This window comes from Oryx dammah, unplaced genomic scaffold (assembly GCF_014754425.2).
Source record: "Oryx dammah isolate SB20612 unplaced genomic scaffold, SCBI_Odam_1.1 HiC_scaffold_8, whole genome shotgun sequence".
NCBI lineage: Eukaryota > Metazoa > Chordata > Mammalia > Artiodactyla > Bovidae > Oryx > Oryx dammah.
The window spans coordinates 29,460,574-29,473,610 of record NW_024070192.1 but is presented as its reverse complement, the minus strand read 5'-3'; positions in this window follow the sequence as shown (position 1 = coordinate 29,473,610).

Below are 13,037 nucleotides of genomic sequence, written 5' to 3'. Positions count from 1 at the left end.
AGGTAAATCACAAATGTAACTCATTACTTCCAAGGTAAATCACAAATTCTTGAACTTAAAGTCAGGAGGTTTAACCTAAGGGCTGATTGGCTCGTGTACAGTGGGGCAAGTTTAAGCAATATCCAAAGTCTAAATCTGTTTGCCTGGTACCTTTGCAAAATGGAGCTCTTTTACAAGATGGAGTAGCTTAGGCTCTTCATTATTATCATTGCGCTTAGTCGCTCAGTCGTGTCCAACTCTTTTCAACCCCATGAACTGTAGCCTGCCAGGCTCCTCTGTCCATGGGGATTCTCCAGGCAAGAATACTGGAGCGGGTTGACAAGCCCTCCTCCAGGGGATCTTCCTAACCCAGGAATAGAACCCAGGTCTCCTGAATTGCAGACAAATTCTTAACCGTCTGAGCCACCAGGGAATTATTTTCTTATTTCCATTTTAAACATGAGGAAATTGGAGTTTTGAGTATAAAGAAACGTCCAAGTCCGTTAGAATTGGACTCTCCTGCCACCAGCTCCATCTCAAGCGTCAACTTTCTCCTGGTTCACTTTATCTCCAAGGATAAACACTTCATGGCTCTCGGCCTCTCTAACAGTGGATCTGATAACCCTTGACGAGCCGCTGCCTGGAACAGGCTCAGGATTTTATGTGAACTATTTGGAGGCCTCTGATGGAAGGCTGTGTGGTATGAACATTCAGTCATGTTCAAAACATCTGAGGGACTGAGCTATGTTTATCCAGACCTGGCAGTTCTTGTGTTCAGAACTATTTTCCTGGAGCACACTGGAGGGGCTCGCCTTTGCCAGAGAATGTTCCTATAAGGTTTCTCTCGAGTGAGAGGAGAGCATCGTCCCTGCTCTGAGGCCCTCCTAGGGGTGTGGGAACATAGTTTTCATCAGATGCTTAGAGACACCTTGTTCATTACATGGCCCTCCCAGCGCACATGTGGAAACACCACAGCCATACAGATTCACAGCACGTCCACACCGGCTTGCAGACAAGCCCAGGGGTTGTGATGCTGGGTTCTACCGCTCTTTTCTTGACCATAAACTCCAGCCACAAGCCACTTGTGGTCTGAGTCCTAACCCAGCTCTCAGCATGTGTGACCACATGACTTCTGAATGAAATGACGGGCTGTGTGGGTGGGGATCCAGCTCTGGACCCTAGGATGCAGGAGGCATCAATTCTTTCCAGAATGGGATGAGCCATTAGTGAGCTTAAAAAGCAACCATTTCTTACAAGCCGGATGACCTAGTTTTACCTTAGTGTGTGAGTCTGGTTCCTTTTTGCTGTGTTGCAAACTTTATGAATAGTTAAAGCTAGGCTTTTTCCAGTAGCCATGTATGGATGTGAGGGTTGGACCCTAAAAAAGTCTGAGCACCAAAGAACTGATGCTTTCTAATTGTGATGCTGAAGAAGACTCTTGAGAGTCTCTTGGATGCAAGGAGATCAAGAATGTCAGTTCTAAAGGAAATCAACCCTTAGTGTTCATTGGAAGGACTGATGCTGAAGCTCCAATACTTTGGCCACTTGATGCAAAGAGCCGGCTTATCTGAAAAGACCCTGATGATGCGAAAGATTGAGGGCAGGAGGAGAAGGGGGTGACAGAGGATGACATGGTTGGATGGCATCACCAACTCAACGGACATGAATTTGAGCAAACTCTGGGAGATAGTGGAGGACAGAGGAGTCTGACATGCTGCAGTCCATGGAGTCACAAAGAGTCAGACACAACTTAGCAACTCAACAACAATAAACTTTACAGAAACTTGCCTTAAATGTTTGCTCTCAGCTGTGTTCTTAGATATCAAAAGAAGTCACTTTCCACCCATTGTGTATCATTTGCCAGGATGGCCCTAACAAAGTACCCCAGAGAAGACAGCCACCTTCTTCCCGTGTCTTCACCTGGTCTCTCCTCTATGTGTGTCAGTATCTAAGGTGTCCTCCTCTTATAAGGACTCTAGTCGTGCTTGATTAAGGCTCACCTATACAGCCTCGTGGTAACTTACCTCTATAAGAATCCTGTCTCTTTATACATTCCATTCTGAGGTACTGGGGTTAAGACTTGAACATGGGAATTTTCGACAACACACTTCAGCCCATAACACATCCCTACACAGAGCAGTGTTGGAGGGCTTGGTAATTAATGAGCAATTCTTCAAAGGGAAGAAAAATTTGAGAGGAGAGAATTGGAGCCTCACTCCTAAACTCCCTTCCCCACAAAGGAAGAGACTTGAGGTTTCTGGGTTCCTTCCTTTTTTCTTTCGGGATGACACACATATTCAAACCGCAGAAGCCAATGAACACTAGCGCCTAAGACAAGGAACTTCTTTCTCTACTTTTTCATGCTTTGGTTCACAGAAGAATGGACTTTCCCTCTCCTCATTATAGACGACTTTTAAAGGGAACCTGGCTGACTTCTCTACCACTTCCCAGGATCCTTCCCCCAGGTAAGAATGGGATCATGGACCCATCGAACACGAAATTCATTCATGGCACTGAGGTCACTGGGTTCAGATCACCGCTCATGGGCCCACACTGTGGTATTTTCAGGGGATTATATGTAAGGCCAGCTAGTTATCCTCACTCCTGGGTGAGAGACAGTAGCTGAGGGACTTCCCTGTGGTGGTCTGGTGGTTAAGAACAGACCTTCCAGTGCCGAGGTCATGGATTCAATACCTGGTCAGGGAACTAAGATCCCACATACCTAGGGGGCAACTAAGCCCACTAGCCCACACTGCAACTACTGAGCCCATGTGTCCCAGTGAAAGATCCCATGTGCTGCAACTAAGACCCAAAGCAGCCAAATAAACAAATAAATAAAATAGCATGGGGTGGGGGGGTAGTCAGTAGCTGAGTCAGGAATTTTTGAGGCCGTGCCGCTCTCTCTCTCCATTGCCATCTTAGAATGTGCTCCCAGATTTCAGTTCTGGGGTAAAAGCCAGGAAGTGAGAAACCCCTGTCTTTGATCCCAAGCTTGAGAACCCTCTTCTAATTATCCACGCTTTGCATTGGAATATTGGGCTCTGAACTGGTATACTCAATATGCCATTAAAAAAGGAAGCATACAAATGAAAATGTTTCTCTGTTGTTTAGTGAGACTTGTGTATATAACCAAATAGCAGGAGGAGAGAATGTCCCTCCCAACCTCTTTTCACACCATGATAATTAGAAGGTTAAAAGGAGGATTAATTAAAATAATTGGGGCATCTCTTGCAATAAAGGCCAAAAAAAAAAAAAAAACCATAAATTGGTTGGAGGTATCGAGAAGGACATTGTCTGATAGAATGGGGGGATCATATTCTCTGAGGAACCACAAGCTTTGAACTTTTCAGATCGTTCTCATTTCCTGAAAATAAAGACAGAAAGTTTGCTACATTATCTGTCTCTAGGGGTACTGAGTGTTGCTTATACTACTTCCACAAGTCAACTTTTACTGAATATATATATCCATCCTGTTCAAGGACATCTAGCTAATTCATTTAAGAACTTCGTTTTATTTTCTCTTTAAATTTTTTTTTCAAAAATTTGTCATTTTTTTGTTGTTGTTATCACTCTGCTGTTTTAAATCCTCAGTTCACAGAAAAGAATCAACGGCTCCAAAGTGGTTTGTTAAGAATAAGAGTATATTGAAAATAGTAATGTAAATACTAGAGCTCAAAATAGCATCATAAATATAAATAGGAAAGAGGATTCCAGTCTAGTTCAACTATAGACTATGAATCTTCATGTGCCAGAGCCGTGATAGGAAAACAGATTTCCTACAGACAACTCCAACTGGAGGGTTGAATGAAAAGTCTGACAAGTGAATTTTTAAACTTCAAATTTGTTTCTATTTCTGCACTGATTTGTCCTGTTCAAAAACTTCATTAAATAGGAGTATGAAGATTTTTCATCACTTTCCACCAGTGACCTCTTTAATAAACCCATTGAGCAATTTTTTTCTAGAACGACCACAAAATACTGCTTTCCAGTCTTCAGCGGAATCTTTTTCTCTAAGAAGTCTAAAACTTCAAAGCCAACATTCAAAGCCTTCTCCAAAGCATCAACAGGTTGGAGTCAAAATATTTTCCCAAAGTTTACAAAACCAGTTTCATAGCCTTTGACACATTTGTGCTCAGAGAGTAAGTCAAATGAGCATGTGGAAATCATTAGGACATTCACTACCCATTTCTGGTTCTCTGCCTCCTGCGTGCCTGACAGCACTGCATCTCCTAGCTGCCTTTGAAGTCAGGCTTCAGTCTGGAAAAAAGGGTGGATAAACAATTTTCAGAGTTCTCTCTAGCCTGCTGCCAGGACTTGTCCATGTTCCAGCAGTGGCTGTTCTGCCACCCTGGATCTCAGAGTAAGGATTATGTACAGCAGTCTTCAACTGCCTCTTGCCAATCACAGACTTTGCTGAGTGAGCTCAGGGGCCCACTTGTTACTGCAGCATAACTTAGCTCAACCTGACTGATGTGTAGTGATGGGATTTATTCATCAGCGAACACCCGTAGATGATGCCCTGTATTAATAACATCTAATGTGAAAGAGCAACGTCATGAAGGCTGGTGGTAAGGCTTGTGTTTGTTTTTGGTTTGTGGTTGGATAAAACCCCGGTATACCAACTTTTGAACTCACTTGGAATACGAGTGACCTATCTTCAAGGAAGAAGAAGCTGACGACTTTTTCTGTTGGAAACTTATAGTAGAGAAGAGGTATTTATTTTAGTGAGCAATTATTGTGTGAGTCATAGTGAGGACTGGAAAATGTGCGTTGGGAACACTAGCTAAGTAGGTATGGTGGGAAGAGGAGCTGGCAAAAATAAATGTCGGGATTACCAGTGTGCGTGTCAATCATGACGCAGTAAAGCAGGGAAGACGCTCAAACTGGAAATTTAAATCAAGCGGTGTCCACTCAGCGTAGGCCTTTTGACACATGGTGTGAAGGTATCAGCAGGAGGTATAAGATTTTATTCTCTACAATAGACTGTATTGAATAAAAGGCACTCAAATGAGTATTTGAATTTAGGAATGAGCATTTGGATTTTTAAAAAACATTACTTCATGGCACTGATAATATCTCTTACCGCCATCTCAGTGATGTCCAGGGCTTTGTACTATATATTTGGAAATTCATGAGGATTTTTCAGGAGATGGACAATTGGTATAAATGACTAAGTGAGTGATAGTTGCTCAGTCAGGTCCAATTCTTTGCGATCCCAGAGACTACAGCCGGCCAGTCTCCTTTGTCCATGGAATTCTCCAGGCAAGAATACTGGAGTAGGGTGCCATTTCCTTCTACTAGTATAAATGACTTAATAGCAAAGAATTTGACTCTTTCCCAATACCTGTTGATTTTTTTCCCATTATCAGAAGAAGAGAGAGATGACATTATTGGGTAGACAATGTCTTAAAACTGCAACCAAAATGATGTCACAGAATTTGAAAAATTCAAAAACTCAATTCAACCAAAAAGTGCATGAGGAAATGTTCACTGATCCTTCCCAGCTTTTGACTTTCACTTTTATTGTTCTCCTGGATGTTTGAATAGATACAGAGAGTGTATACTTTCATGACACTTAAAAAATCTATAGTCATCTAGAATTCATACTAGTTTATCTTACTAAATTACAATCTAAATTAATTTTTTTGGCAAATTGCTACTTATTGAATGATCCATCCTCCCTCCTACTATTAGGGAGCATCAATTTTATTAGATCCACATATATAAGGGCATGATTTTGGATTTTCTGTTTCAGTGATCTGTCTGCCTATCTTAGCTTTAATTACTATAATTTTAAAATGCCGCTTCTGTAATAATAAGTAAGAATAGCTGTAAGATTTTTAAGGAAGTTTAGAGAAGTCTTACCTTACAGTAACTTTAAAATTGTTATCAAGTAACTCATCTCTTTAGAAGATAATATATGCAATCTGACTCCTCCAGTGTGTTTGATTTCTTCCTCTCTTCATTGGCTTCTTTCTCTATACTTGCAAACGTGAACAACATTTTCGTATCTTGAAGAAACTTGCACTATCTTGTGTTTTTCTGGATGTTGCATTCCCGCTTTGTCCCCAGCACCTCTGGACATCTGGGTGTGGGAGAAAGGAGCCCTTAATGGGAAAAAACCTCAACACGTGATTTTCCTAGAAGCTCTCCCATCTTTCCATTCTACCACAAGTGTATCCTTCCTTCTTCCTCAGTACCTTCCACTGAGAAGTTCATCAGAAGCTTCTCTGGCATCTTGCTGCCAATAGCTCAAATCAAAATCTCTCAGCCTGGCACTCAGGACCACCAGAGTAAGGGCACAAACTTACTTTGTAGCATCCATACCCACTGCCACCCTGGTTAACATTTGGGCTGAAAGGGTCTGGGTTTCAGTAGCTGTGTGATCTTGGGCCCTTAGCCTCACTCCCTACAAACCCAGAAGTCCACCAGGGAGTGGCTTAGCCAGTGGGATTTTGAGTGTGTCAGGCAGTGAGGAACCTGCAGGATTGGGAGCCCCATCTTGAGCACACATGCAGAACACGGCCCATCTTGTATGGCGGTACTGGCAACACCTCTAGACTCCTGGAGGTAAACACTGGGACCCTTCCTTTTTCTTCTGTGTTCTTAGAGGTCACCAAGTGGTTCTCTTTCTCATTGCTCACTCTTTTTTGACCCAGTGAAACTATTTTATTTCTTGGCATCCCCACACCTGCAATTACCCTTAATAGATGCTCTATAAAGCTTTGCAAATAAACGGGGAGAACATGGTCACAACACAGAGAAAAGATCTCTGAGAGTCAGAAGGTCTGAGCTTCATCTGGATTTGTCCTCTTCCAATTCTGTGGCATTGAACCACTAAATAGCTTTCCTGAGTTCCAGTGCCCTAAATTTTCATTTCAAGTGGTGTTAATTTTCTGTGTTTAAGAGTCACATGTGGCTAGTGGCTACTCTTTGGGACAGAGAAGACATAGGACATTTCCATCATTGCAGAAACCTCTACTGGACGGTGCTGAGAGTTAATACAGCACAAGAAGAAGATGCTGTGGCTGGCAGACATTTCATAAGATAATCTTTATGGGAAATGCCTGGAATAGAAGCTTCACGGACAGCAGAAACACGGCTGCATTGAATGGAAGAGATGGTCAGTGTCTGTGAGAGGCACTCCAGGGCTTCAGAGGAATTAGATTAGTGGAGATTCAGACAAACAACTGAGAAACCTCACCGGAACCATCTGGGAGTCATCTGAGCTCACTGAATCATAGGGAGGAAGAGGGGAAAGTGGCCCCACCTCATGTGAGAGTCTGCAGCATTAAACTCAAGCTACAGGGCAGCTCCCCCAAAGTATTGTGAGGCTTCAAATGGGAAACAGTGGTGTTCAGATCTTTAAGCTTCTTAATCGATTTAAGAAATTGAGCATGATGAACGCAAGGAAGTGATTACTGGCCTTAAACAGAAATGTTTTGGTGAAGTAACAGAAATGGAAGCCTGATCGCAGGAGGCAGAGTGCATGGACACAGCCTATCATGAAAAGACTCTTCACAAATGCAATGAATTCTCTGGCTGCAATATCTAATCTCAGAACCAAGGTCCTATGCCTGCATTCTAGCTGTAATAACTACTGGGGGGAAAAAATCTTAAAAGATGCCTAAAAATAAAAATCGAATTGATAGAAAGAAGGCCAATATCTTCAGAAGCATAACATCTTAAATTCTGAAGCACTGTGCTTCAGGATACAAAGAACAGAAAAGTTGGAAGGGAAGTTCTGGGAAGAAATCAGATTTATTCCTCTTATAATCTGAAACATAATAACAGTAACTTTGATTTGTATGGTACTTTAGAGTTCAAAAATGGCTTTTAATACATCTTTCTCTGAGTTAAAAAAAAAAAGAAAAGAAAAAGAAATTGAGCTTGAGTTGAAGAGGCAAAAACATGGTGTTTAGCCCAGAGAAAAGAAGACTGGAAGGACACATATAAGAGGTGATACCTTTCCCAACTCAGAAATGTCCTGTTAACCTGTTAACCTGTTAACCCTCTGTTCAATTCTCAGGATCCTCTTCAAAAGAGTCCTATAATGTGTTCCTTTTAAGAATACCCCTTGGCCAAGTTTTGTTGTACCAGATATACTGTAAGTTTCTAAAGGGCAGTAAGCATGACACCACTCCCCTCTAGTCTTCACATCGCAACCAGAGCATCCTTCAGGAGTTGGGACGGTGACCCTCCTTGAGTCACACCCTCCAAAGGCTACACATCACAAATAGGGTCAAGATCACACTCCCACAGCCAGGACCACCTATGAAAATGCAGGGCTCCTTGTTCAAAAATTATTAAGAATTTCAAGATGGTAACAGCAGAGCACTGGCCCAAGCGTGAGCTCCCCTGAGTCCAGGGCCTCGAGTGGCTGTGCAGGTCTCATGCCCATGAAGCCAGCCCTGCCTGTTTGTAACTCTCCTATGTTAGTGTTGCCACTCAGTCATGTCTGACTCTGTGATCCCCTGGACTATAGCCCACCAGGCTCCTCTGTCCCTGGGATTCTCTAGGCAAGAATACTGGAGTGGGTTGCCATGCCCTTCTCCAGGGCTTCTTCCTGATCCAGGGATCAAACTCAGGTCTCCTGCATTGCGGGAAGATTGTTTACTGTCTGAGTCACCGGAGAAGCCCTGTATGGAGCTCCTCAAATGTCCGGGGTCTTTGAAAATGCACTTCTCTGTACCACTGTGGGCTCTCCCACCCCCAGCACATTACACATTGATTCTGTCCCTTTCAGATAGTTGCTTAAGTGTCACAATTTCAAGACAGCCTCCCAAGGTTCAATCCCTCTCATAAATTGTCGTAATTAGCTTAGTTCTTTGCTAAGAACTAAGGGTTCTTAATTCTTAAATTTGATTGAGTTGCCCATCAAATTCACTGGGCTGTCACCTCCGTGAGGGCAGAGACCATGTTGATCTTGCTCACTATCTTATATCTAGAGCTCAATAATTACAAACACATGGAAGAAACTCAGTGGAAATCTATTGATTCAGTGAATGAATAAAGAATGAATTGCAAATAACCCACATATTTTTTTTTTGCAAGTGCAATGTGCCACTTACTGAGAGATCTTCAACTTAGCTATCGAACTTTTGCTATTGATTTCTAACATAATTCCACAGTGATAAGAGAACAGATTCTATGATTTCAATCCCTTTAGACCGTGAAATTTTTGCACCTTGTTTCTCTTCTTGAACAGTAAACACATCTCAAAACTTCTCTATGAAGGTAATTACTTATCTGACCAACCAGAACTCAAATGACTCTTGAAATTCTCCCAAGGTAGCTCTGCATCAGTAGGTTTGAGGTTTTTGTTGACTCCTCATTTCTAAATTTCATAATTAGAGCCCTTTTTACATTCCCTAACACTGCTATTCCACACTGCTTAGTACCCATTTTATTAATACATTCCTGTGTATCCTCAGCTCCTTGCAAACAAAGAAAAATGTGTCCTTAGCTAAGGGTCTTAAAATCCTCAAGATAAGATGAACAGAAACCAAACCAAGGTGAGAAAGGGAGGGACCTACTTCTAAATTCTCTTTTCTGTCTAGAGGAAGTTAGCTATTTCTGTTGCTATAACTCCAGCTTAGAAGACAGTCCAAAATGCACACATACAGGAAAGAACCTATTTTAGTTAACTAGCACTAAAATGCCGGTAAGTGTCACAAAACACAATCATTTTCCATTTGCAACTGAACACTCTTGAGGAAAAACATGCTGTCAAAGACACAGGCGCATAGAGGGCAGTTCTGCAGTCCATCAGTATCAATGGCTATTGCCAACAGGATGCTAGAAGAGCTTGATTCCTAAAACTGAGTACCTTCTTAGCTGTTTGAGATTTTTTTCTTCTATCTGCAAAACAGAGTATACACTCAGATATGGTCCTTAAATTCTATTTAAAGATATACTCAAAGAAGTTTAGATCTAGGACTTTGCAATACTTCAGCAAAATTAATTCACTGATATTGATGAGATTGATTGCTCAAAGTATTATATCCTCATGAATATCTGTTGAGAAAAATAATACGTCAGTCTTAAAATAATTTTCTTTAAAACACCACAAGCTTTGATAATGTCTAGTTTATTCTAAACAGTCAGAGTTCCCTCGTCACTCTACCATGGTGTCCCTGGAGCTGCTTTTTGGTCTTGATGAGCTCTTTAGGAGCTCTTTGCTAAAAAGAAAGAGTTGGCAGCAGAAAGGGTCTCCTATTAGCTTCCAGCAAAATGAGTAAACAGCAGGGTCCCCAGAGAACCAGCCATCAATCACAAAACAGAACCCTTCTGATGTCGGAAGAGAAAGATCTGGGCTGAGGGAGAAGTCAGAACTGTTAGAGCAGAGGCTGCAGAATCTGTGCTGCCGCTTCTCCATCCTGGGCCCCTGCAGGTTAGACTCCCCTTCCGACGTCTAGATTCTTACCTATGTGAACACACACGTGGCCCCAGAATCCTTCTCAACATTCTGAGTAAGCACAACTATGGTCTAGAGCTGGTCTTCCAGATCAGATAGACTTCCCACCCTTGGAGGAGAAATGAAGTATTGTCTCTTTTCCTCATGAATGAATGCATGAAAGTATAGGGTTCAAGAAATACCATCACGGCACCCTGCCTACAACGCTGGTGTGGGTAATCTCGACAATGGTGGGTCCAGCACCACTGGGACCAGCTGAAGGGCTAGGGCTAGAGGAGTGGACACAAACAAGGTCAAAGGGGACACATCAATGAGAACCATTCCACCTCCTCCTGCACTGGGTCAGCCCTGCACACAAAAGGAAGGACTCCAGCCCCATTTTCAGGGCAAAACAAAAATTATAACTGAGCACCAGACCCCACATCAGCTATTTACAGCATGAACTCAAGACTCAAAAATGCCCGGCGAGGTGTTTATGACAACACTCTCCAGGGACGTAAAAGGAAATTACTAAAATTATAGGTGACTTGGCTATTTAGGGGCAGTTACACACATTTCTAAATCGGAATGATGCTTGACTGGGTGGAAGCCTTCAACATTCCACAGCCCTTCTTAAAGCCACATAATATTAAAGACAGTTTGAGCCTGAGTACACGAGGCCAGATCACGTGTTGATATTTGCAGACCTGGGATTCTTACACAAGATCACGCTCTGTGAGTCTTGGCTGTTCATGGGTCCTTGTGTTTGAATATTTGCCCTGGTGAAGTAGTTGTGACATTTAGACCAGAAACCAAATGTTTATTTGTGGAATTTTGCCTTGCCCACACTTTACCAAAATAACAAGAAAACTAGCCTTTTCCTATGTCTGAACTGCGTCTTCTTCCCATCACATTCTTGTAATCCTGGGAACATATGTTTAAGTAAAAGGACTCCACATTCACACATTCCTCAAAAAAATACAACAAATTATAATTCATGGAAAAAGTAGGGAAGACTTTTCCCGAAACATACAACAAATAAGAGACATGTGGAATTTATGTTTTTTCTCACCATTGTCTAAAAATGATGACCACCAACACTTGATTGCTCTAATTGCTAAGTGTTTGGTGGCACTTATATATCTTTGTTTCCATTAGAAGCAAAAGGAGAATGACGAAACCTACAATTTGATGTCTAAAATGATATACTGGGACTACGAAAATAACACTAGGACAAGCTTATCATGTTTATGTCAATCCTACTAGCATTTTGAGATGTTTTATGAGGTTGACTAAACCAAGAATTGCTGGGGAAAAAACTTTAGGAAACAGAGAGAGAGAAATAGACTTGGGGTTAGTAGACAGCGGTTAGGATAGAGCAAAAAGAACTCGGGCAGGAAAAGATACTAATGAGAGAGAGACAGGTAGGCATGCAAGATGCAAGTAGAGAGAAACAGGAGAGAAGAGGCTTCCTTCCCCCGCCCCCACCCCCAGTAATTTCATCTTCCCATTTCAGAGTTTCTAGAACAAAGGATTCAAAGCTAGCATGCTCTCTACATCATCTCAAACTGAATTCCAGATGGTTAAGTGAAATTTAAGAAGTCACGAACTGAATTAGAAAAAATTATAAGTAAATAATCCTGTGGTGAGAAAGAGCTTTCCTGGTGTAATTCCAAAGAAATAAATCATAATGGAGACATCTACATAGTTCACCCTCTGAACATTAAAACACTATAAACAAAATATAAACACAAGTGGCATATAAAGAATATATGTTCTGTATATGTATAGCTGAGTCTCTTCGCTGTTCACTTGAAACTACAACATTGTTAATCACCTATATTCCAATACAAAATTAAAAGTTTAAAGTTTTTTTAAAAAGACTATATATTCTGGGGAATTCTGTGGTGGTCCAGTGGTTAGGACTCAGCGTTTTCACTACCTGTGACCCAGGTTCTAAGATCCTACAAACCGCGGAGCAAGTACAGCCAAAAGAAAAGAATTCATGTTCGGTACGTAGGATGAAAGTGTGTGTCATATGACATACAGGGAACTCTTAAAAACAAATGAAGAAAAGATAAATCCTTGGGGGAAACAGGCAAATAGCAAGGACAAGCAATTGACCAAAGAAAGTCAAGGACCCAGTAAACAATGTCCTACCTCATGATTTTCCAAAGATGACATGTGAAAGCAAATAGGACCACTTTTCTGTGACGGGAAAGACACAGAAAGTCAGGCCCTCTCATGGGCTGGTGGTAGGGATGCTAAGTAACACATTCTCTCAGGAACGCCATTTGACAAAACACCGTAAAAGCCTTTCCCAATGCGTGCCTGAGTTCTGATGTAACAATTACATATCTAGGAACTTATCTTCAGGAAAATATTAAAGATGTTTGCATCTTTGCAGACATTTCACTAACAAGATTCAGTCATGGCTACATTTTTATAAAGAAAAGTTCCTTTTATAAAGATGAATTTCCTGGAGGTCCAGTGGTTTAGGACTCCATGCTTTCACTGCCAAGGGCACAGGTTCAATCCCATCCCTAGTCAGGGAACTAAGATCCCACAAGCTGCACAGTGGAATGAAAAGAGAAAAAAAATATTTATTAAAAAATAAATTAAAAAAGGAGAGTCAACCACAATAAAAATATCCAATAATGGG